Genomic DNA, 27,879 nt, shown 5'->3' with positions numbered 1-27,879 from the left:
TATCTTACAGAGGACTGAGGAGTGTTTTTCAATGTACATATTCATATTTCCTTTTATACCTTTTAATTTTGAATTAAGTGAATATATTACTTGTTTTAAAATATGTAAATAATTTGTACATATAAAAATTCTAAGTTATATCATCTACTATAGCATTCACATAGCTAGCTATATAAGCTACAAGGTTTTAGAGCAAAGTTCTTGGAAAATTCATTGATTATGTCAGATTCAACTAAAAAAATACTTGTTAGAACTTATTTATTTCAAGTTACTATGTTCTTGAGATATGAAATTAAAATATTTCTCATCTTCAAGAGAATATATTTGGATGAATTAACTGGATATTTCTATAAAAGATAAATTGTAATAAAAGTAATTAGTAGGAGTACTAAGACTTTTCAATATTTTTATACCTTTCAAAATTCTTCCAGTTACCTTGAAATATTTGGTTTAAATAATTACTAAATTTCCCAGTATATTACTTATAACATACATTTTATTAGATGTAAATACTTAAAATATCATAGGCTGTATCTTTCCAATATTATTAGCATTTGTGTAATAAAATCTGTATTCATTCAAAGGATATGGAAAAGGAATTCTAAAGAAACCTGCATTATGCACCTACTTCATTATATTTACTATTAAGATTACACCAAAACTTTTCCCAGTCAGAAACCTGATGTTTCCCACAGAAATTACATAGGCTACAAATAACATGGTTAGCAGCTAGATTAACTATTTTAATATAACTTTCGATTGGTCTCATTTATTTTCTATTACCTACCACTTTATTTTAGAATCATAATTTTCCTAAATGGTTTTGGAAGTACAATGATGAGTGCAAGCTACATGTTTTTGATCATTGTTGTTTAAACACATGCATGCATGTGATTAATGGAAATTTTATAATACCCCCAAAACAAGAAAGAGAAAAAGTAAAAACAGACAGGAGTATTCAAAACAGAACTATAAGGTAAGAAATCAGAACGTCATTTAAAAATGATACAATAGCAATAACATATAATCAAATAAATCATCTATATTTTCCCTTCTTTTCAGAGATAAATCCAGAATTTCTGGATCTTAAAATGTATTGAATCAGAGAGTGTGTTTTTGAGAATAAAAGTAATATATCTCCAAATGCATATTTCTATATGGGGCCTAAACAGGGGCACCTGCAAGTAAGAGGCCTTGAAGCTTAAGCTTTTTTTGCTTCACAGAAATCTACTCTGCTTTTCTTATCAAATAGAACTTTCCTTAAATGTCACTCTGTGGTTTAACCCGAATATTTATTTGGGGGCAGGGATGTACATCTCAATAAAGATACAGGTAATTAAATGTTTCCCTCTTGCTGTCTAGATTGCACTCCCGTCGTCTTAGGGTTTCTTCACTTCAGAGAATAAACTTAAATCTGCCATATCAGATTCAGAACAGACCAGGAATTTCCACTCACAGAGCACAGCATCTTAAAATTCAATTTACATACTGTTCTTCCAGCCCACGTGTGGAAATTCAACAATGATTTTTCTTCATTCACTGCAAGTGATTTTCAGTAACAGCTCTGACAATTAACTCTCCCACCATCGAGCATTCATTAGAGTGAGAGCACACAGCTCTTCTCCCTCTAAGAGTGCCCCTCCTTTCCATCCTAACTGCATAGTATGCTGAGTTTTTCCTGGGAGTAAGGGAAAGGCAGACATTTCTAAGTTTTCTCTTTCATTATGGTCAGGGAGGGGGAACTACTTCAGGTAATTCTGGTAACTATGTTATCTAACTCTCAAAACAGGGAAAATGAGAAGAGATGAGGTAGAAGTTCTAAGAAGCATCCCCTGGTTATTGTTGCTAGGGCAACTGCTACTTGGCATCCTCCAAATAGTCATCGTCTGTCACACTTGTGGTATAATTCACAGGCATGCAACACATCTGAGTGGATTGGAAATAAAAATTGGAGGAGGCGATGAGGGTTCATGTAAATAAATGAGAATGTTTTCAATAGCACATAAACAAAAATGTATGTCTAATAGAAAGAGAAAAAAGAATAGGCATAAGAAGAACGCAGTTTTGAAAATGAGTGTCACAGCTAAATATTAGTGTTTCTCTTTTTGTACACATTAGTTAGACTCTATTCATTCCCAATAACTGTCTAGCCATCTGCCTCCTTTTATAAGAATCCCTTCTTCCTCCAAATATTGGTCTTCTGTAGTATGACTTAAAACTGAATATATGCAGAGATTTAGGTATCATTTTCCTTTTCATGATCCTTATGAAAACAAAGAATATTTACAAACACACGTCCATTGTCTACCAGAATGTCTGACTCCGAAGCAGGACTGGCATTGTTTTAAGAGAAGATAAAGTATTTATTACCCGAATAATCATTGACAGAAACAACCATGAGCCCTGAAATACCCTTGGCTTGTACATTTCTTTTCTCTTATGTCTTCAGGGTGTCTGCTTAATTTTTCTAACCACTGTTTCTTCTTCTGAACATTAAAGGAAAGTTATTTTTTATATTATGCAGGGAAAAGTACTACTGCTCAAATCATAAATCAGAAAAGAAATCTTAAAAATATCCATCATAAACATCACATAAAACCCCAACTGTTTCAACCTCCTCTTAGCATTTGCTGGTGTCAGCATCATAAAAATGTGAAGAAAACTCACATCAATGTATCACATTTGCAAAATGAGCTTAATAGCAAATGCATTTTTGGAAGCAAGTGGGAAGAAGAAGAAAGAGTTTTAACCAAATTGCACTGAATGATTTTTTAAAAGCATAATGAATTAGGAAGGAATAAAATTTGTTTAAAAGCAACTGTTCAGGCTTCATCCAAAGCTTTTATTTTCCCGTTAGAGAGAATTGCTAAAGTCCTCTTATGAACGCCAAATATATACTTCCCTACGACTCAAATAATGAAACTAGATACCAAAACAAATAAAGTAAAAATGATTATTTTTTTAATTAGTAGACATAACACTGCATGTTAGTTCGACCAAATCAGACAGGCTTCACTATTATTTTATATGTTTATTTTTAATGGAATCACCAAAATTTTGGGAAACAATACACTCACTGCTTTAAACTTCAGGGAAAGAATAATTACATACTGCTTACCATAATAAAAATGATAGTTTACTTTTGCTAAGCATGTATTACCTGCCAGATGCTATGATATCAACTTTATAAGGAAGCATCAACTCATTTAATGCTCATAATACAATTATGAGGAATACATAGAATTAAATTATTTTTATTGCATAGATTAAGGAATTAAAGCACATAAAAGCTGGGTAACAGGCTCCACTATGCATAACAAGGAAATGGCAGTACCCGATAGAACCTCTGGTCCTTGCATGGTAGTGCCATGTACCGTAGGGATGTGGGTGGGCCTGTGGTTTCTTTTCATCTAGAGTATTTCTATGAGGATGGGCCGCAGTTTCCCTAACACCCACATTTTTATGGCCAATGTTTCTGATGATCCTCCTTTCTGACCTCTGGTTCCCAGCCCACATCTTTTTTATGCTTACATTGGCACTGAGCCCCAATATGGCAGGTTGAAGCAAGTGAGAGGCTCACGTAGGTATCCTCAATCTTTCTCTTCCCCTGTGTGTTCTCTATTGGCATTATCTCACTTAGGTAAAATATCTAACCCTTGCTAATATTTCTGACCAATCCCCACCTTGTTTCTTTGGTTTAAATGCCTTGGATATTGGACCATTTCAACTTCTATTGTCTATATTTTGTACTTAAAAAGTTTGTTTCTGGAAAAACACCTCCTACATGCCCAACACATACCACATGCACATACATAAGCAAATGCTTTACCTCTTGATAATTCTTAAACTTATTTCTTCATCATATATAATATAATTGACCTGCATAACATGACCTGTACCAAGCGGTTTATATATATCTATATTTATTTATTTATGTTTATATATAATTTATATATCTTATCTCTGTATCATAGATATATAAGCTGGGTACTGAATATGTATATACTCTGAATATATATATATATCAGAGTACCAGGATGAAGGAAAAAGCAAGAGAAAGAGAGAACACATTGAATAAATCCATACTATAATTCCACTCATAAACTCTCACAGTTATGAACACAAATTTTATTTATTTTTACAAAGGTATTATCCAGGTACAGTGTGTTTAGATTTTACAGTTGGAAAATCATTGAATCAAAGATCAGATTCCTACTTAATGCCATGATTTGCACACATTACTGAGAATCAGTGGTTTAACATTACCTTCCCAAGAATGAACACAACCCAGGAATCACAACGTGTGGGTGATGACTCCTTCACTCAATCGGTAACAGCTTTAGAAAGTAAAGAGAAAACAAGGCAGGTATTCTGGAAGGAAGAAAAATGTAAGTTCAGCCTATGGCTACTTTTACATGGCAGTAACAATTACTTGATTTTTCCATACGATGAAATTTTTCTCTCTTTCTGAGCTTCTTGTGTGCTCTGTAGATCATTTCTAAAATGTATCCCAGGAAACTCAAGTACTCTGGTAATGATTTCTAAGCATAAGAGATTCCTCCAAAAGTGGTACATAGCTTGTATCCTACCTAAGAATGTATGTCCATATTGTGTTTACCCCTGGACCTTCAGAAACAACTGAGCATTTATGGAATTATACATGGGACAAAACTGAAAATCATCCTCCTAAGAAAAGCCTGTTCTTTAGGTAACATGAAACCATGAGCTTGACCTACCTATAAAACCTTAGTAAAGTGGCGGAGCATTTCAGATCTGCACACTAGCTTTGGGCAGTGACCACAGCAGCAAAGAACAGCTATGTGACACAGGACAGTTTTTGACCATGTCCAGCTGTCTCTACATGTGTGCTTTTGAACATTTGACAGACCCTTGAAGACTAACAAAGGAAGCCCAGAACCTTTGCAAGAATTGCACATGCATTATTAGTAGATGAAAGTAATCACCTAGAGAAATGTACAACCTCGTGTATACTCACAAGTTGGTGAGGCTGAGAAAGTTCAAACTTCTTAATGTCACCATTTTTAAACTTCTAAGTAGTTAGGATTAAATTATGCTGCATACTTGTTAATTGTAGTTGAAGGGGTAATTTGGCTCCCTTATAAATTATTTGTATACAAACCTAGAGGATGGAAAACTTTTAGGAAGATTATATTTTGAAATCTGATCCTAAATATGTTACATAGATTGTTCTTAGCTTAAGTGACAAGGATCAACACTTCCATACTAAGTGTTTAGTGTTTTTCATGATTTTTTTTAATTATCTTTTGCCCTTATAATTTAGTTTTTGGAATCCTGACAATCCTTTGAAAATATAATTACTTATTTTCTGCTAAAAACATGCCTGATCAACAGTTATTCTTGAACTTTCTCTGTGTGTGTGTGTGTGTGTGTGTTTGAATACATCAAACACTTCTAGTAGTAACATCTCTCTAAGGAAGACATGATTCCAAATAAGGGGGTGGGAAAAGAATTTCTGAATCCCTTCTGAAGTGAGAGTTTGAAAACAAGCTCTCTCTACAGTATAAAATAATTTCCTAAGGTGGGGGGAGGTTACATTTACTAGGAGTGCAATAAATATTTGTTAAGTAATGAAATCACAGTTTTATTAATTTAATTAGAGATTAAATATAAAGCTTACTTGATCTGTTTTCCAGGAATATGCAAAGATAGATTTCATGCTTCAACAGACAAATTCAGTCTCTAGAACAACAACAACAAAAAGGCATGAATCCCTCTATATCCATAAGTCTCTTAAGCCCAATTATATACATTTATCTGAAGAATTCCTACTTATTGTGAGTTGAACATTTGCATCTCTGAAACATCATCCATTAGGCCTCGTGCTTTTCTATGAAACATCACAGAGAAAGTCTACCACTCAATCTACATCAGATAACAGGATGCCCTATTAGGGATCTCTTCAGTTTAACGTCTCTAATTTCAGTTATTTTTCTACGCCTTTCACCACCACTTCCATTCTTCCCTCTGTTTCATCCAGTGTGTCATGACGTGGTTAAATTGTGACGCTTAGAATTGATTTCGTGATATGAACTAATCACTATTCAGTATTCATGGTTTACTCTTTCAATAAATATTTAATAAGCATCTTTGCTAAACCAGCTATTACAGTAAGGACTAGTGGTTAAACAAGATAGTCTTCACCTGTCTTAGAACGCTTGAAATCAAAAGTGCTGCTGGCACTGTGGTAGAGATAGCCATATCAACACTAAATTACAACTGTGGTAAGTTTACAGTAAGGACAGGGTGGATGCGATGTCTTTCTCTGGACACTATAATTATGCTACAAAAATCTAAAATTATGTTGGTATTTGTAACACCCTGCCAAAATTTTAATTAAAATAAAACTAGTGGTCATAATTTGCTGAAAAGGTCAGTTATAAATATAGACACATCTGATATTGAATTTCTCAGAATGCGTGAAAGAAGCAAAACCAGAATTGGAAAATTCTGAAGAAAAAAATTACAAGACAGCTCTAGATTTCTGATAACTTGTAACTGGTAAAAAGAAAGCATATGTTCAAACAAATAAAAACAACAAAAATTTAAAAATGTATACTCAAAGAGCCAATAATTTTGTTTTCCCTTTCCAGTACTGCACAGTGGACAAACTACTAAAACAAGAATTAGAAAACTCAATGCCAATTTAGATGGTTTAGGCTGAAATCACCTGCCCTCCTTGAGGTTTAATCCTTATCAGAAATATGGAATTTAAAAGTCCTTTCTTCCCTGATTACCTTCATGAGTGGTAATTCATCTGATACTGTTTTGAGAATGATATGAGATCATGAATGACAATGTTTTAAAAAGAGTAAGCCACAGTGCACATGTAACTATTTGTATCTACAGAGAAAAGAGAAATTGTAATTATAGCCAAAACTGAATGATAGGTGTTGATTGACTTTCCCACTTTAAACAGCTATAAAATAGTGTTGTCACGAACCCAGAGTGCAGAACTATGGTCCTTAAAAAATGAAACGCATGCTCGGTGAACTCTATATTTACATCAGCTTTCAACTGGGGACACTTTCCAAACCGAGCCGTAGGGAAGTGCAGACAAATGCAGAGCAGTAGTGCTGCTGCACAAACAAACAGAGATCGGGAGGGTCTGGGGCTGCTGAGAGGTTGAAATGTATGAGCCAGCATATTGAAAAGGAAATCTAGAAATATGCATGGTGTCTCTCTTGACTCTTACGAAATACTAATGTGCGTTTGCACTAGGTGTGACATCATGGGTCTGAAAGAGATCTGAATGGAAGCTGAATGAAAATTCTAGAGGTTTCTCAGTGCTGACAGTACTAGAGTTCTAATCAGTCAGAGGAGATGAACCTCACTGAAAAACAATGGACTTTCATTTCAGACTTCAGAAAGACCGAGTTTTCCTCTTCTATCCATGCTGTAATAGAGGGTAGGAGTTCCTTCTTTCTTTCTGCTGCATAATATTCCATTGTGTAAGTGGAAGGTGGAGGTGGGTAGGGCAGGGAAGAGTAATGGGGAAAAAATGAGGACAACTGTAATTGAACAATAATAAAAAAAGAAAGACCAAGTTTTAGGAAGAAGGTTATTCTAGATACTCCCAAGCCTTGACAGGATCAAGCTGATCTGTAAGTAAATTTATCCCTTGGCAGAATAAAACTTAATATTGTTTCAAAGAGACGACACGACATTAGATGACAAAAGAGTTACATTGGATTTCAGTGATGTAAATTTACTTTCAATATACAAACAAAAATTCTAGACATGCGAATAAAGTAGACAGTTAATAGACACAACGATAGAGATGTCCCAGATAGTGGAATTATGAGACAAGGAATAGACACAGCTGTAATAAATACAGTTGAGAAATTTTTAACTTTATTTTTATTATTGTCTCTATTACAGATGTCCCCAACTCGACCACCTCTTTGCCCACCTCCACCCAGCCCCCGCCCTCCTTCACTCTGGCCACCACCACACTGTTGCCTGTGACTATGGGTTATGCATACATGAAAAGAGAAAGTGGATATAAAAAATAAAAAGATGTAAAAATATCTTAGTAAATAAATAACAATTATCAAATACAGATGTTCTAAAAATTCAGTATCTCAAGTGAAAGAAATTATTAATTGGGCAGCTTTGCTGAAAAAGTATCAGTGAATTGAAGATAAGTTTTTTAAACTATGCAAATTAAAGCACAAATTGTAAAAAAATGACCTCAGTGATATATTTATAGGTCAATATCAGGCACAGATGAATATATGTAAAAATGTTTTAAAAAATACTAGCCCACATATCCAATGACATCCAAGAACCACCATTGAGATAAATACAAAGAAAAGCACACTTAGGTACTTCATTATCAAATGGCTAAAACTCAAAGAAAAATAGAAAATTCTAAAAGCAGCCAAATAAAAAGGACACACTATATACAGGAAAAATATAATAGAAACCACTTTTTAAATCACTAACTATCCATTCTAAAACATAATGGAACAACATTTTTTAAATGCTGAAATGAAAGTCCATCTAGAATTCAAAATATTGCACAAAAATCCTTCAAAAGTAAAAAAGAAATAAAAACACTTGTATTAAACAAATGTTGAGAGAATTTATCACCTACAGACTTAAAATTCAATCAATGTTAAAGAAAATCATTTTGAAGGAACAAGTACCATATAGAAACACAAATTTATTTGAAGGAATGAGTGTAGGAATGATTAATACAAGGTTAAACATAAAATATGCTTTTGTACTAAAGATAAACTGGATTCCATCAAAATTAAAACAATTGGTCATCTCAAAACACCTGTTTAAAAAGTGAAACAAGCAAGCCACAAACTGGGGGAAATATTCAAAATATTTCTATCTGCCACAAGAATTATATATAGGATCTACAAAGACCTATTACAATTCAGTAACAACAGTAAAAGAACCAAACTTTTAAAAATGGGCCTAAGTCTTGAATAAACATGTCACAAAGGAAGACATGTATGATATACAAAAAGCAGATAAGTACGTTAACAAAAACCTGCTCTGCATCATTAGTCATCAAGGACATGGAAAGCAAGCCACAAAGACATATCACTTCACAAACTAGAACGGTTATAATGAAAACATTTGACAAAATATCGGCATTTTGGAGCAATCAAAAATCTCATATATTACTGGTGGGAAACCATTTGATTATTTCTTATAAAGTTAAACACATATCTACCCTTTGATTGAGCAATTCCACTCCTTTATTTGTCCAAGTAAATGAAACATGACAAGTAAAAGATTTCTAGAAGAATGTTCATAGAAGCTTTATTCATACTAGCTCAAAGCTGGAAACAGTCCAGCTATCCATCAACAATAAAATGATAAACAAATAGTAGTGTACTCAAACAATGGAATACTACTCAGTAATAAAAAGAAAGAACTGGTACAGTCAAAAATTTGGATGATTCCAAAAAATCAATTTACATGAATTTTTACAACAGGTACAACTAACACAGACTCCTGACAGAAATCAGACACTAGTAGCCTCTGAGGGCCTGAGGGACTGAGAAGGGAAAGGAAGAAAGTTCCTGGGTGACAAAAATATTCTGTCTCAGAAGAGGTGTGGGCAACACAGCTGTTCAGATCTGTCACACGGTCTGCACTTAAGGTCACTGTAATCTCCTGTATAATGGCTATACCTCAAAAAAAATTAAAAATAAGAGGTAGAGTTATTTTAGGAAACTACTAAGGGGCGGCACATTGCAACATTTCTGGGAAGGTCAGAATAAAAATAAGTTCATTGTTTTTAGTGACCACAGAACTCAATTTCGTCCACTCTTCTTTCCTATAAAATGCTCTCTTTCTTCCTGTCAGGCAGCAGATAAATATTTGATGAGCATCCACTATACACTAGGCACTGTAATCTCAGGTTTCCTATGTCTAATATGTTGTAGCAGATAGCCAGCTAGTTAATTAAATAACAAGTTCTTTGAACTTAGTATATTTACTTTCCTTTATCATATATAATAACACTAGAGAAGTTAATGCCAAAGGAAAAAAATCAACTGTTGGGAAATTTTTCTGTCAGTGATAAAACAGTTGGAAAAATATTTTTTGTTTTTGAGAAATTTCTAACCCTCATGAAATAACTGAACTCTTAAATCGTTATGTAGAATTCTTACCAACTCCAAAAGAGCTTGATGGAAAAGCAAAAGAATAAAAATCAAAAATAAGAAACAAGACTCATTGAGAGTAGAGTTTTACTTCACTGTATGGTGGAGAGCCTGCCTTGCTGGCAGTTTAACCTTCGTGGGAGGACCTTAATAAATATGCAAAATCCTAGTCGTGAAGATTCTCTTTTAGCAAGACTACGCAGCCAGGTTCTTAGCTAGCATTACAGAGAGCTAGGTTTCAGAAATAAGCATAAAGAAACACTCAGTGAAGGAAACGGAAAACTCTCTATGGAAGACAGCTATAGACTGCGTGTGTCCACCACAGACTTCGTATGTTGACATTGAATCCCCACATCGATGGCATTTGGAGGCGGGGCCTTTGGGAAGTGATTAGGTCATGAAGGTAGAGCCCCCTGTTATAAAGATTTGGGTCCCTAGAACAGAGACCCCAGAGAGATCCCTGTCCCCTTTTCATCATGTGAGGTCAGGGTGGAAAGACAGCAATCTCTGAAGCACTAAGTGGGCCCTCACTAGGCAGTGAATGTACTGGCACCTTGATCTCGGGCTTCTCAGCCTTCAGAACTGTGGGAAATAAATTCTTGTTGTTCATAACACATCCAGTCGATGATATCCTGTTATAGCAGCCCAAACGGATTAAGGCAGAGATCCTCATAGGCAATAAAAGCATGGCTGTATAAATTATTTCTCTCTTCCCAGGGTTTCCACCTCCCTTTTGGTTCTCTTTGTCTTCACGTCTGCCTCCAGGGACACTAAATTGTCTAATTGATGAAAGACCCCAAAATAGACAAAAATTCCTTTCCCATCTAGTTTTGTGCTTAACAAAGAAAAGCTAAGATTTGAAAATAACTTTACTAAAAACTAAGGGGAAAGTAAAGGAAAATAAAGAAAATGCAAAGTTAGAAAGGATTTGCCTAATAAAATACAGATTTCTGATCCAAACATAGTTAAATTGAAGCCACAAGTTAACTGGTTTAATTTACCAAGATTCGGGCCAGGGTTTTGCTCACTTCCTGCAACACATTCTACTGATTAGAGATTCGTTTAGGTTTGAAAAAAGTAACACCCCTTTTAAATTTACAAGTTACTCTATAGGGAGGTTAAGTCTATCATAAATTTTTGTCAGATAACCCTGTTTTTCTTTTTTGCTTTTTCCCTAATACAAAAACAAGATAATTGGGGAGGGGAAGGATTGAACAATTTGGAGCAAGAAACACAGTAGCAAAACGGGTCAGAATCTAAGCTTTTAGCAACCCCTTACATGCTCAGGCTGCAGGCCCCACGTGCCCCTTACAAAACAACTAGTCCTTTTTTTCACTCAGAGTCTTTCTTTAGTCCCCTACATTTAAAGATTCCTTCCCTCTTCTCCTGTTTGTTTGTTTGTTTTTTAGTTCTCTTTGCATGGCTTCTTCTGAACAGTGACTGAGTTGGCCAGTCTGCGAGTTGATTGTAAATGACTCCCCTGTAAGGTTCCTATTATTTGATTGGCTTCAAGCTCAGCAGTTGGCCTTTTCCCTAACCTTGGCCTAGACTCCCCAAACGCTGCACTACAGCTCAGTCAGTGCTAAGGGGTTCGTCCTTGTCTGGAAGGTGACTCAGATGCATGAGGAGAGGAAATACAGATCTGGATGGGCAGAAACACTATCAGGGGGCACTGAGTATGTGAGTAAGAACTGTGTCTGGGGATGCTCAGCTGAAAAGGAAGAAAGAAAGGGAATTGGAGACTTAGAATTTTCTCAGACCCTGGGAAGTACATCTGCCCAACTCACATATCAAACCATTTGTTTCCTCTGACGATGTGAATGCCAGAGCTTTCTGATCTCAGGGGTATTTAAGTTATTTTGGTTCCCCACACTCCTCTGTGCTTTTCCCTTCTCCCCCTGAATGAAGTTCTTTCCTACTCACAGAAGGGCTTTCTGCTCATCTCCCTCTATGGTCTATTTAAATCATTCTTTCATTCACACGTTTTCCAATTCAGCCTCTATGCTTTGCACATCTAACTCTGCCGTGTCTGTTCAGCACTATTCCTCCCACTTTTTTTCCTGCAAACAAACATCACTTGACTTGTAGCATCCAATAGCCTACCTTCTTCTTGCTGATAGAATTATTTGCTGACAAATTTATTTGAAAGACTTTATATCCAAAACGTATGTTTTCTTTTTCCAGTTTCTTGCATACTGCCATCTGGTTTCTGTTCCTGCTTTATCTCCATTAAAAACTATGAAGGCCGCTTCACCAAAGACCATGAAAACTTTCAATAAACCTCCTTCCTGCTTGTGTTGCTTAAAACAAGTAGAGCAGTGGTATATTAAGAAAAAAATTACTATTAGTAAGGAAGGCTAGGTACAAATTGAAAAGCTGCCTCCCTCCTGGTTCAAGGTCACATAGTCCTACCATATCCCAGACACTTTTATAAATGTTGGAGAAATAGGGGTGGCAGAAAAAAGAGGGGTTATTTAGTTTGGGGATGATTGATTCATTCTTAAAAAGAATTCAAAAAATTGTAATGTGAGCTTTTTCCCCCAGCCCCCCCATGAACTTGATTTCTAACACTCCATTTGCAAAGGCCTATTAGAAATATCTTTGCCATTTCTTAATATCAACTAAGCTAAGCTCATTTGCCCCTCTTCAATTGCCCTTGAAAAAGTCTGTTTTATGTTCTGGTAACCCAATACTGTCATATTTTTATCTCTTTCTTACATCTTTTCATGGACAGTCAGTCACCAAAACTTACATTTTCTGAGGTCTGAGAACTACCCTGGTAATGCTTCTCATAACATTGATTTATTGAGTTGACGTTTGCTTTGGAAGCCTACATAGTAATGCTATAGCATCATTTATACTAGGAAATCAAAATTTAAGGTTAGGATCACTAGAAAACACAAAGTGGGATATTTAATGTCAAAAAATAAATAATCCACCCACAAAAAAGATTTAACAATTGTGAAACTTTTTGAACCTAATAAAAGGGTAAATAACACTTTTATAATCATAAGACAATGAATAACATAAAAAGTAAACAACATTGTATTCGAAAGATAATACTCATTCAGTTGAAACACACATAAAATATTTACCAAAAATGACCACATACAAAGTCACAAAGGAAGGTTCAAAAGGCAAAAATTAACAAAATTATTTTTTCATGCATAAAGTTATATTCACTATTAAAGCAAATTAAGAATAAATGCAATAATCTTACAACTGAAAAAAGCCAAAATTTAGAATACAGTACAATAAAAATAAATTACCAGGAAAATAAAATTGAAAGGACATATAAAATATATTTTTCTTCAGTAAGATAGAATAGCCCTAAAATTATTCACTCCACTCACATTCAGGTTCTCTATGTACTTGTTTGTGGACCAGAAACAAACCACCAGGAGAGCATCACAGGCTCAGAGATCACATTTTAAACTGAACAGATTTTAAAATGTCCTACAGTGTAGGACAGGGCAGAAGACCAAACACAGAAAGGAATCAATTGTATTAACATGGAAGGCACAAAAACCCTCAAATACTCAGCCCATGAAAGCCATTGGTTAAAAAGGAAGAATAATAAATGGTTTAATTATTTTGTTGGTCCCGTTCACTGCTCCTCCTTGACCCAAGAGCTGTTCTTCAGAGAGGTAGCAAACCAGGATTTTCATCTGTTGACCTTATGCTGACACTCACTAATGGCTTGTCTGTCTTTAATGGAATGTATATGAGCACCTGGTCATATAAAACATCATGGACATGCATTTCTAATTAAATGATAAATTGACATGCAAATAATTCCGCTAAATATTTGGAATGGGTGTACTGAAAAATGCACCAAGTCTGTTTCATGCATTTTGGTGGACTGAGTACCCATTTCATGTATCATAGTTGTGGGAAGATTTCATAGGTAAAAGAGATAGGTTTTTTAAAACAAGCAATTTATTACTGTTTAAAAGGAAGAACATAGCTAAATTTCAGAGTGATTGCAACTGCCAAGTTAGTAAAATTTCAGAGCAACTAAACCAGTAGTTCTTTTCTTTCTAGCTTTATGTGAGGTATAATTGACAAATAAAGGTTGTATATATCTACAGTGTACAAAGTGATATTTTGAAATCACTTTGTACACATTTTGAACTGACTACCACATTCAAGTTAATTCACATATTCACCATTTCTGGTCAGATATTTTAACCACATGAGTTCTTTAGGGGGTTTCTCTGTAAGTATCCCATAGCAGATTTTAGGCGGCATTAACTGATTGTCACGATGCATGTTATTTTACCAGTTAAAATGTATTGACAAAGTGTTATGGAACTAAAAAATAAAATGATAGGTGTAGAAAAATAACAAAACAAATTAGCTGAGATAAATTTATTGAGGGAATACTTTGATATTTCACAGAACAAAGAAATAAGTCAATGCATAAGTAGGCTGCAGGGATGATTTGATTTTGTTTTCAATGGGAAAAATAAAAATATATATTAACAAGAGAAAAGTAATTCTGATAATGTCATAAACAAAAAGCATAGATAAGAACAAAGTACAGGATAAGTATAATATTAAATTGGTAACCAATTTGCAAGTAATTTAAATAATAGTATAGTAAATAATAAATATAAGAAATATAATAAATACTAGAAGAAAGAAGTAAGAAATGCCTAAAGAAATAATTTTGGAATGAGACAAACTCACTGAAATACTTGTAGAAATTCATTCAGGTATGGCCACCACCCTGACAGACACATAATGGGAAGTCTGAAATCTCAGCATCAGCAGGCTTAGTTCCGTCAAAGACCTCTGGGAGAGCATCTTTGGTTCCGCTAGCTCCTGGTGTTTGCTGGCATTCCTGGGGGTTCCCTGGCCTGCGCCAGCATAATTTCGATTCCGCCTTCATCTTCACATGATCTTCTCTCTCATATGTTTGTGTCTCTGACCAAATATTCCTCTTCTTATTGAGATACCAGCCATATTGCATCTCATGTTAACTAGATTGCATTGCAAGCGCCTATTCCCAAATAAGGTTACATTCTGAGGTACTGGGAGTTAGGATTTCAACATATCTTTCATGGGGGCTAGGGATACAATTCAACCAGTAACACTCACGGCATTACACTTAGTCTATCTCCTAGTCCTGTGGATTCTGACACTGAAAAATTTCCTCTCTCCATCTTCAACTCCATTCCAGTCTTGTCTACCTGAGCAGCTGGACCTAACAGGTCTGCTTCTTTCCACTTTTCCATCATCTAATACATTTCCTACACATTAGCCAGAGTCATCTTTCAACATGTCAATATGATGTCTCACAGATCTCCAAAAACCCACATTGATTTCCTTTTACACTTACACTAAAATCCAATTTTTTTTACTGGATCTACAACTCCTTGCATGTTCCTGCCTTTGCCTGCCTCTTTAACATGATCTTTAAGCCATTCTTTGCTTCGTCCACTATTGTTCAGTTACATTGACTTTTCAGTATTTTTCTGAAATCTTGTTTCTCACATTTTAACCTGGCTAATTCTTTCTCATGTTTGAGTCCTACATGTAAATGTCACTTCCTTAGATTGTGCTCTGCTAACTCAATCTATCTAAAACAGAAATATCTTTTCAGCTTTCTATTCTTTCTTATAAAACATAGTCTTTTTCTCTCAGAGTTCTCATTACAAATAAATACAATATATAATTTCACATTTGTTTTAGTACTTATTATTCTCTTATCTCCCATACACACTACCCTGAGAGCTACAGACAAGTATAGAATTACTGCTTTAGATACCTAGTTACTAATTACTAGATACCTAGTTACTAGGTTCCCAGAACCTAGTACAGTGCTTAGCAGGTGACGGGTGCTCAACAAATATGTATTTGTCTTTCACTGACTAGCTTATTTCACTTAGCATAATAGTTTCCAGTTCTGATCTCACTTATAAGAGGAATCTAATGAACAAAATAAACTAATGAGCAAAACAGAACCAGAGACATGGAAACAGGGAACAGACTGACAGCTGCCGGAGAAAAAGGAGTGGTATGGTGGAAAAAAGGGAAAAAGAATAGTCAAAGAACATGTATGAAGGGCCCATGGGCATGGACAACAGCATGGGGATTGACTATAGGAGTGGGCTAGGTGGAGGATGGCAAAGGGAGAAAAATTGGGACAGCCGTAATAGAATAAATAAGAATGAATGAATGAATAAATAAATAAATAAATAAAATGTATTGATTAATTAAACAATTGAGCAAAAGAGGGATAGAGGTTAAGAAAGGATCCCAAAGCTAAAATGAGTATGAAAGAAGGAAAAAATGATAAAAAGGAAGGAAGGAGAAATTGTATTAAATTTGAAAAATAAAAATAAAGTTAATTTGGAAAGTTTATAATGGTTATTTTAATAAAAAGCAAAAGAAAGATTTTGTAGTTAAACATGTTAGGTCATCATTCCATAATTACCCCTTTTTCAGAATTATGAAGACAGGATATCAATCTAGAATCCTTGTACCAAAACATAACTATCACTACTATAGCAGATATCAATACAACTTAACATTCAAATACAAAATAATGGGTTTATTTGTATTGTATTCCTTCACAGTATAATAATTGGGATTCTATATTCTCCATGAACATTCCTTGAGCCAGTGAAGGAATTTCATTTCTCTTGGGCATGAGGTGAAGCCAGCTGGTTTCTGAGGGGATGTTTAAAAATGAATAAATGGAGGAGAGTAAGAAGAGAGAAGGAAGTGGTCATCTGTGTTTGTAATTATTTATGGGATGAGATACGCAACAGTAATGTGCTGTGTTGTTCACCAGGCAACACTGCAGGCCTGTGAGTGGGATTATAATGTTGAAGAGTCAAATATTGGTACTCAGCAGGCACATAAAGTGATGGTTTCTTCCCCACCCTGTCATTTTGTTCTATCTGTATCAATCAGTGTTCAGTTGCAAAGACTCTACTTCACTCAGTGTAAGAAGGTATTTACTTAAGGTCACTAAATTTTACACAGGATCATTAGGAGGGATGAAGATCCAACTCTTAACTGAGTTTTCTGGAATCACTCATGAAGCAAGATTGTAGAACTGGGCCATCAATGGAGCTACAGTTCCTAATATAATACAGAAGCTGTAAAAGCAGAAGATTATATGTGAAATCAGTAAGGTGTTTCTACATCTGCCAGCTCCAGGATCACCTCCATCTACCAATACCTGCATGAGTAAAATAGATTTCTGATACTCTGACTACCTAGCACCATGACTTAGTTTGAAATCAAATTTTGTGTAAGTTCGTCTTACGAAAGGACTAGAAATAGCATTATAACCATACATATATATATATATATATCTAAAACTATGTATAATCACATCTAGAATCACAATGTACAAAACAACGGATTGAACTATACATCAAATCTAGGATATGTAGTTTGTTTATTATTTTTGTTGTTTCATATGCTAAAGGAGGGTTGGAATGCCTATTGAACAAGTCATCCATTGTAGCTATCACATAGTATATGCACCTGCTCGGTTATACCAGTGAACAGAGATTACATACAAGTGACACGACAATAACAAACAAGGTGGGAAATTCTAGAAGATATTTAGGATATTTCTATATATAAAACAAAGCACAAGATCTGCCCAGAAGGTATCCTGTCATGTAATATGAAAAATAAAGACATTGTTGAAGAAGATACAAAATACAAGAAATATCGTATATAGGACAATGACATCTCAGTCCCCTTCAAAGTGAGAGCCTTGGAACCTCACACAGTTCTTCCAATCACCATCAGCTGCCCCACTGTATTTTCCTGAATCTCATCAATGGTCTGAGAACTCTTTCCTTTCAAAGGTGATTTTAATTTTAGGAAAAGTCAGAAGTCACAGGGCACCAAATCTGGGCTGTATGGGGCCTGAGTCACCAAAGTTATTTGATGTTTCACCAAGAAACTCTGCAGGAAACATGATGCACGAACGGGGGAGTTGTCGCGATGAAGCTGCCAATCACCAATTGCCCATATCTGCAGCCTTCTGAATCATGAAATAGTCAAGATTAATGCAAAATTTGATGCAGATTTACTGTTCTACTCACTCAGTCATTTTGAATGTGACGGCCACACAGTACACATGCTCACTCAATGCCATCTACCACCCCCACTGACCAGCACAGTGAAGTCATCACTGTTCATGCATGCACATTCCAGTCCACTCTCCTTGGCTGCCAGGTTACATCGATGTCATGAAAACCATTCTTGTTATATTTACAATGGCTCTACATTTTCCAGACAGACCTCATGTAGCTACTATTTTAGGGATTTAATCTGATCCTCTCTGAGATTTTTTTATAGTTACTGAATTATGTTATTGATCAAACTATCAATAATTTGTTGGCTTTAAAAAGAATTTGAAACTTCTAACAAGTTAGTTTAAAACAATTAAGTTTCAGACCTATTGACACTTTGGGCCACATAATTTTTTCTTGAGGGAGGCTGCCCATTTTGTAGGATATTTACCACATCTGGCTTCTACCTACTAAATGCCAGTAGCACCCCCTTTCCTATGCTATGACAATCAAAAAACATTTCTAGACACTCCCAATATAAGCCCTGGGGCACCACAAAATGCCCCCAATTTTGAATCACTGGTATAGATGGGATCACATAAGAAGGAGAAGTCCAAATCCTACTTTAAAAAAAGTTTTAAAAATAGTGTCCATAAAATATAATTTTTACTTCATGATATTTGCTATCTTTACATTTTAGAAATATATTTTCCAATTTTTAACATTTAAAATAAGGATAAAACTCATTTAAGCAGACTACTTTAACAGTTATTACCAGCTATTTGTTCAAGTTAGTTTCTCTAAAATGAGATCTTTCAGCATAATATGAAGAGGTAATTTGTAAATAATCTTATTTTCATATAACATTTTATAAATTGGAACTGTGTGGATATCCCATTTTCTATAAATTTAAAAATATCATAGTTTCTATGTTTCTATTTATACTTTAAGTTCATTGCAATTTTAAATTTTCAGTGGTAATATCATAACCTCAAGAAACTAAAATTATCACTTAATTGTAAAGATACTACGTTATCACAAAAAATTAATCTAGATATTAAAATTCAATTGAGAAATACTATATTACAGAAAATTGTGGGAGAAATAATGATTCATTAAGTTTGCTTTTGCAATAACAGTGATAATGAGATAAATTATGTTTTTAATTCCATGTCCTGGTTATCACTGTTATCACTGTTAACTCTAAGTAAAGCTCTTGCCCTATCCTTAAAGAAACAGTGAAAGTGATTGTACCTAATTGTCTTCAATTACTAATGATGGCTCTAAATGGCTGGGATTTTCCATGGGGGAGACAAAGGGAGGATTAGACACATGTTCCTCCAGGAAGAGGTTCTCAAATTCTCACCTCTGGTTGTACATAAGAATTTCTTTGTTATTCAGTACTGGTGTCTAGGTCTCATCCCTAAAGAATTTGATTTAATTTGTCTGGGGTGGGGCCTGGCCATAGGTGTTATTTTAGAACTCTCTGAATGAATCTAATATACAGCCGGCATTGAGACATTGCCTGAAGAGACTAGAGCTCACCTATGGGCAAACTTTTTGTAGTTTGAAAAGCCCCTTGCATGATTTTCATGTGGCTTTTTCAAAGGGGACATTCTGAGGATGAACTGTCCATAAACAAAGGGTCAAAGGCGCTCTCTCTCTCTTTGTCTCTCTCTCTCTCATCCTATCTCTCCTACTCCCAAAGGTGGATCCCCCAACGTAAAAAGGTATTTTCCATTAGAGAGTTGGAAAGATTTTGTGTAGAATAGTTTGCTTTCTTTTATGCTAGGACTATATCTGGAAAAATGATACCTAGTGTCATCATCAACAGAAATTTTCAAAAAGATTGTGGATAAACAGACAAGTCAATGGTTCTGATGATAAATTTTGAATTTTCTGGGCCATAGATCACCCAGGACACCGGACCCATTCTGTCTTAGTGGCCTTAGTATCCTAGACACCAAAGGTCGCATTGAGAGCCAGACCTCACCATCTGCTAGACCAGCCTTCAATCCTATTTCATGTATGGATATGTATTAGGTTCCCTCCTCGTAGGATGGCACAGTCATAAGATATTTCACGGTCATAAGGATTGCATGGTCGTAAGGTCTGCATGCAATCCTTCCTTGGAGGATTGTATGGCCGTAAGATATTTGGTTAATATTTCTACATCCTTTTTCATCTATAAAATAAGTACACTAGATAATTACTCAAATAGATTCCTGCACCAATAATTTACTGTCTTTTCTTTTTGCAAGAAGTGATTAATTATTGTTACAAGCCTTGAAGACCCAAGGACATGTATTAAATTAAATTAAAAGGTTTTAGATGTTTTTCTGCCTTCAAAGTCAATCACAGCCCAGCCCCTCATATTCCTTCTTCTCTCTTTCCAGCTCTGTTTTGTGTTGCCACTTCCTTTTCTGATATAGTTAGAACAATAGATTGTCACTTTTCTCAGGAAATTAATGAGCTTAGTGTAAAATACAGAGAATAGGGAACAACAACTTAACAAAAGAGAGAGGAGGAAGTGAGGTCATAGAAAACAAACACCCATAACTTTAAAAAATGGAAATCTGTAATAATAAGGTGTCAGCAAGGTCAAATAGGCAAGTAGTAAACTTAAAGTTTTCTGGTTACATGGGCATTTGAGTTTGTAAATGGATTGCACACACTCTGCCAACCCTCCACCACCAAAGGATGCCATATGTGCTTCCATTCCTTTGACTATACCCCTTAGCTTTTCTCCTCCTGCAGAGTCATGAGTAATAACTCCAAAGCCCCTGCAGAGATGCCCCTCACCCCCCACTGTGGGCAGGTGCAGTCATTCAAAACACAGGCAAATTCCACAGAGAAGAAGATCTCATGACAACATTGCAACTGGTCTCCTCACTGCTAAAGAAGTTAAATCCACATGACCTATATTCATGTACAGATCAGCTCAGATGGAAAAATGAAACCCAGTGACTGCTAATCATCCGGTAAATACAGGAGCTCATAAATAAATACAATCCCTGCGGGTAGAAAACTCAGAGTTGAAAGAAGAACATCTGATAAAATGAAAAAAGAAAGGTTATAATCAAAATATAAAACTTTGGGAAAACTGGTGTGAAAAAGTTTTTCAATGTCTAAAGTCTTTCTTTGCTGTGGGCTAAGTGAGGGAGGTTGTACCAGTAGCCAAGTGACAGACTCTCAGTTTGGGGGAATTGAATAATTTTGTTTAGACTGACTCTTTACAAAGATAAAATAGAGTAATTATTTTAAAAGTTCAAAGATGAATATGCAAAAAATAAACCCTTATGTTAGCTCCCTCCCGAGTCCTAATCTCTAATAGCAACCACTCTTATGAAGTGGCATTTCAATACATACATACATATATATATTTACAATGTTTATATTTCACATATATTATAGTTACTAACATAAATGTATTTTTATTTATACATACACACATGCTTTTGACATGAATAGGTTCATATTTTACACCTTTATGTAAAGTTATTTTTTTTCATTCAGTGTCGTCCCACTTCCTGGGGTTAGACGCCAGCTCCACTGCTTAATATCTGTGTGACTTTAATTGTTACTCGCGTTCTCTGTGCCTCAGTCTCTCCATCAAGAAGTACAAATAACAGTGGTACCTTCCTCATAAAGTTGTTAATAGGATTAAATGAAAAACTATATTATCAAATCCTAAAAAAGTGTTGGCACAGCAAATTGCTGTGCGTTAGCTCTTACTGCGATAATCATCACCAACGTCATCACAACATCTTCATCCTCAGATGTAGTGGATGGTGTAGTACTCTGATGATCCCCTATTCAAGGCACTTCTGATGATTCATAACCATGCCTCTTACTGGTAGTTGCCCTTGGTTACTAGGGACTGCCAGGCACAAAGTTATGCTCACATTCCAGGGTGTCGTCCACAGCCAAAGACTGGCTGATGTGGGGACGTAATTGTTCAGCCTCTTTAGCCTCACTTTGAACAATTCTGAAAGGTCACACCATATCCGTAGCGCTCTGTAGGCTATTAGCCAGTTTCTCCCTTTGCTCTCTCCTATTTTCCCCACTCATTTTACACCTGCAGATGTAAGTCCTGAGACCACTCACCAACCAATATGATGCATACAATTTCCTATCTCAGTTTGCTTCCAGAGAACTCCCAAACTAAAACAGGCAGACAAAGACAAATACATATGCAAGATATTTATATATGAAATCTAAAAACATCAGACTCATAGAAACAGAAAGAGAATGCCCCAGGTTAAGGGGTAGGGAAAATGAGGAGGTGTCAGTCAAAGGATACAAATGAAGATAATTGAGTTCCAGGGGTCTAATGTATAGTATGGTGATTGCAGTTAACGATACTGTTGTGTACTTGATAAAGTTTCTGTAAGTGTAAAGCTTTAATGTACTCACTATAACAAAAAAAAATGGCAATTATGTGGGCTGAAGGATGGGTTAACTAATCTTATTGTTGTAAGGATTTTACTAAATATACGTGTATCAAATTGTCATGTTATCACCTTAAATTTATCACAATATTATGTGATAAATTTACACAATGTTATGTGTGAGTTATATCTCAGTAAAACTGGAAACTACACAGACACACACATACAGCTAAGGCTCCAGCGTAGAGAGATGATACCCTGAGAAGATACAACTCCGTCTTTCAGATTGTGGTACGCCCTGTAAATCAGCAACCACACAGTGTGCTGTGTCTTGGTAATTAAAATATTTAAGTCTATAAAAAGGCCAACTAGAAGCAGGAGTGGCACTGTTTAACATCACTACCAGTAACTTGGGAAATTTTCTTGCCATCTTTGCAAATGTATACTTTGCACATCCAGAGGTTGTCGTGTATGGGACACAAAAGGAGCCTCACCAAACCACATGCTAAGACTGTCACCCAGTTACTCTGGGCTCCTTGCTCTAAGAGGCCCACAGACAAGAAGTGGAGCCATGATCCAAGCAGAATAATTGATGCTAATAATCAGGAGGCAGTAGGTCTCCTGACCTCCCAGGTCCAGTTCTAATGGTGAAGGCACAAACATAGAACCACTAGATGTCTCATGATTACAGGTGCAGGCTTCTCTTACCGGTAAGACACCTTGACCAGCAGACATGTGCGGGCATTGTATATAGTGCAGGCAATGCAGACTAGATTCTGGAAGTGCATATGGTGATTTTGTTATGGACTGTACATCACCTGCTTCGTTGAGGGTTATAATCCATCATATTAACCCTTGTTTTTTTAACTTTTCCTAGGAAGCTTGACCAACTAAAATCTCAAAGAAGTCCCAAATGGGGTGAACCTACCACAAAAAGTAAGCAGATCTGAGCAATGAATGCAAAGGGAGGACTGTAGCGAATAGTACACTGCCTAGATCCCTGCTCAGGGCCAAAGAACTGGCACTTAGAGGCTGGGAATTTCAGCTGCTGACAGTGTCAGCTCTACTTTTAGCTGGGAATTGCCCTCGGCCACAAGAAATTCCCTTATCAGAAGTTGTGTTCCCTCTCAAGAAAAACCCTGGCCAGTGACTGAATAATATAGAGATACAATCCCTCCTCCCCACTCTGCCACATTATGGTATAACTTTGAAGAACCATCCCAAGTCAAATTTTCCTATAATACCTGTTGAGGCCTCAGTTATAACAACACTGAAGGTCATATTTTTCCTCTCCTAATCTTGCCTTTCCTACTTCCTCACACCCCCGTAAACATTCTGTGCTGCCTCTTCTCAGAATGTTTCCTTGGAACCTAATCTAAGATGTCGTCCATGAGTATCGTTCTATGCCAGGAGATAACTGTTTCAGTAAGATGTCTGCATGTTCTTCTATTATATTTATAATTAATAATAGCATAATTTACTTAACCAGTGAGTTAGGTAATTCTTAGGGCAAACTAGACTAGACCTCCTGATGACATCATAACAGCAACTAGTGAGCCAAAAGTGTAGCTTCTCTGTTAATCATTTACGATGACTTACAGTCATTCACAATGCTTATGGTTTATTTAGCAACTGAATCTAAAAAATAAAGTGTGCTTTATATTTTGTTGACAGAATTACTTGGGAAAATCGCTGATCCTGTGTGGTAATGTATTTCTTTGATGTAACTTTATCGCATTGATGGACAGCTGACAGTACGTGTTTGTGAGTGAATAGAGGAGTAAGAATGCCGCAGAACTCGTGTTCTTGAGAAGAAAATATAAGATGGTAAGGTCACTTCAAAACACTGAGTTAGGTATTTTAAAATGCAGTTTGTAAGCAGCTTTTTATTTGTTACTTTCATGTAAAATCCTCACTTTAGTTATTTTCCCACTCCTGAAAGTTCAGTGATGTCTGTTTTAATTAAAAGTACAATATTAGAGCAACACAATACATCTGTGGAGGCCTTTACTTGCTGCTCAAAACTTTCCTGTGCCCTTTTATCCATACTCAGTTTTTATTACTATCTATATACTGAAGATGTAAGTTTTATCTCTAGTTCAAGAATGACATACACAATCGTCTCTTCAACATCTCTATTTAGGTAGCTCAATATAGCAAGATTTTTACAAATTATATATTTGATCAGGTATTAATACCCAGAAAATATCAAGAACTTCTAAAAGTCAACAGTGACAATAAAAAAATATTCAAAAATAAGTGAAGAACTTGAATAGACTCCTCTCCAAAGAAGATAAGAAGACATACAAATGGTCAATAAGCACACACACAAAAAATTGTTCAACATCATTAATCATTAGAGAACTATAGATCAAAACTACAATGAGATATCACATCACACTCATTTATTGGCTACTATTAAAAAATAGAAAAGGACTTCTGGCCAAGATGGAGGCGTAGGTAGACACGCTGTGCCTCCTCGCACAACCAAAAGAAGGACAACAACAATTTAAAAACAAAAAAACAAACAGAACTGACAGAAAATCGAACTGTATGGAAGCCCGACAACCAAGGAGATAAAGAAGAAACATTCATCCAGACCTGTAGGAGGGGCAGAGACAGGCAGCGGGAGCAGCGAGGATTCGCGTCAAGGCGATGGCTAGCGAACCCAGCAAGGTGGCGGATTGTGCAGCGGGGCAGGCCAGGCTACAGCTAGCAAACCCCACAGGGTGGTGGCTGGCAGACCCTGTGGCCCCACATTCGCACATAGATAAACTGGGAGGAACAGCGGGGAAGCAAAGCAGCTTTGCAACCCATGGCTCCAGCACAGGGAAATAAAGCCTCAGACCTCTGATTGAAAATACCCGTGGGGGTTGAGGCTCAGTGGGAGAGACTCCCAGCCTCACAGGAGAGGTCGCTGGAGAGACCCACAGGGGCCTAGAGCGTGCACAAGCCCACCCACTCGGGAATCAGCACCAGAGGGGCCCAGTTTGATTGTGGGTGGTGGAGGGAGTGACTGAAATCCGGCAGAGAGTGGAGCAAGTGTCATTGCTCCCTCTCAGCCCCTCCCCCACGTACAGCTTCACAGCACAGCCACCAGCATTACCTCCACCCAGTGAACACCTAAGGCTCTGCCCCTTTACATAACAAGCACGCCAAGACAAAAAAAAAAAATGGCCCAAATGAAAGAATAGATCAAAGCTCCTGAAAAAATATAACTGAGCAACGAAGAGATAGCCAGCCTATCAGATGCACAGTTCAAAGCACTGGTAATCAGGAAGCTCACAGAATTGGTTGAATTTGGTCTCAAATAGAGGAAGAAATGAAGGCTATGCTAAGAGAAACAAAGGAAAATGTACAGGGAACCAATAGTGATGGGAAGGAAACTGGAACTCAAGTCAACAGTGTGGACTAGAAGGAAGAAAGAAATGTCCAACCAGAAAAGAATGAAGAAACAAGAATTCAAAAAAAAAAAAAATCAGGAGAGGCTTAGTAACCTCCAGGACAACTTTAAATGTTCCCAATATCTGAATTATAGGGGTACCAGAAGGAGAAGAGGAAGAACAAAAAATTGAAAACTTATTTGAACAAATAATGAAGGAGAACTTCCCCAATCTGGCAAAGGCAATAGACTTCCAGGAAGTCCAGGAAGCTCAGAGAGTCCCAAATAAGCTGGACCCAAGGAGGAACACAACAAAGCGCATCATAATTCCATTACCCAAGATTAAACAGAAGGAGAGAATCTTAGAAGCAGCAAGAGAAAAGGACACAGTTACCTACAAAAGAGTTCCCATAAGACTGTCAGATGATTTCTCCAAAGAGACCTTACAGGCAAGAAGGGGCTGGAAAGAAGTATTTGAAGTCATGAAAGGCAAGGACCTACATCTAAGATTTCTGTATACAGCAAAGCTATCATTTAGAATGGAAGAGCAGATAAAGTGCTTCTCAGATAAGGTCAAGTTAAAGGAGTTCATCATCATCAAGCCCTTATTATATGAAATGTTAAAGGGGTTTATCTAAGAAGGTAAAAAATATGAACAGTAAAAATGACAGCAAACTCAGTTATTAACAACCACACCTAAAATAAAAACAAAAGCAAACTAAGCAAACAACTAGAACAGGAACAGAACCACAGAAATGGAGACCACACAGAGGGTTATCAACAGGAGAGTGGGAGGGGGAGAGTGGAGGAAAAGATACAGAGAATAAGTAGCATAAATTGTTGGTAGAAAATAGACAGGGGGAGGGTAAGAATAGTATAGGAAATGTAGAAGCCAAAGAACTTGTATGTATGACCCATGGACATGAACTATAGCAGGGGAATATGGGAGGGAGGGGGTATGCAGGATGGAGTGGAGTGAAGGGAGTGGAATGAGAAAACTAATAGCATAATCAATAAATATATTTTTAAAAATTTAAAAATAAAGTTTCTAAAATCTAAAAAAAATAGAAAATAATTGTTGGTGAGGATATAGAGAAATTGGAACCCTTGTGCACTGTTGATGAGAATGTATAATGGTACAGCCAGTATGGAAAAAACAATATGGTGATTTGTCAAAAAGTTAAAGAATTACCACATAGTTCAGCAATCCCAAATCTCGGTACATACCCAAAGGAACTAAACTCAAGGTCTCAATAAAATATTCATATAGCCAGGCTCAGCAGCATTATTCATAATAGCTAAAGTGGAAACAACCCAAGTGTCCATCGCTGGAGGGATGGGTAACAAAATGTAGTACATATATACAATGGAATGTTAGTCAGCATTATAATGGAAACAAATTTTGACAAATACTACATCATCAATGAACCTTGAGGATATTACGCTGAGTGAAATAAGCCAGTCAGAAAAAGACAAATATTGTATGAGTCCATTTACATGAGGTACTTAAAGTAGTCAAAATCATGCCGACAGAAAATAGATGGTGGTTGCGAGTGGATTAGGGGAGGGAGAAATGTGAAGTTATTGTTTAGTGGGTATAAAGTTTCATTTTTGCAAGATGAAAAGAGTTATAGATATGGATAGTGGTGATAATTGTACAATGTTATGAATATATTTAATATCACTGAAGCAGGCACCTAAAAATGATTAAGATAGGAAATTTTATGTTGTATTTTATCAGAATAATCAAATTGTAAAAAATCAAACATAAGAAAAAATATAACAATATTTTATATTCATAATTTCTCTCTTCCCTGCCCTCAATCTGGTCCTCTTCCATACCTTTGATCTCTGGACTGACAACACCATGCACTGTCCTACACAGATGA

At 36.1% G+C, this 27,879-nt stretch overlaps 1 long non-coding RNA gene across 1 annotated transcript in view; it reads right to left on the bottom strand.

The window, feature by feature from the left end:
- Positions 1-4,235: 4,235 nt before the first annotated feature.
- Positions 4,236-27,879, bottom strand: part of LOC128780213 (uncharacterized) — a 58,263-nt gene continuing 34,619 nt past the window's right edge. Inside the window, exons 2-3 of the long non-coding RNA XR_008426136.1 lie at positions 5,660-5,721; positions 4,236-4,371 (exon numbers count right to left, since the gene is read on the bottom strand). This is a non-coding gene — a long non-coding RNA (uncharacterized lncRNA). The remainder of the gene's footprint in view (positions 4,372-5,659; positions 5,722-27,879) is intronic.

The sequence above is a fragment of the Desmodus rotundus genome, chromosome 2 (genome assembly GCF_022682495.2).
Source record: "Desmodus rotundus isolate HL8 chromosome 2, HLdesRot8A.1, whole genome shotgun sequence".
Classification (NCBI taxonomy): Eukaryota; Metazoa; Chordata; class Mammalia; order Chiroptera; family Phyllostomidae; genus Desmodus; species Desmodus rotundus.
This window is presented reverse-complemented; position numbering and strand designations above follow the sequence as displayed.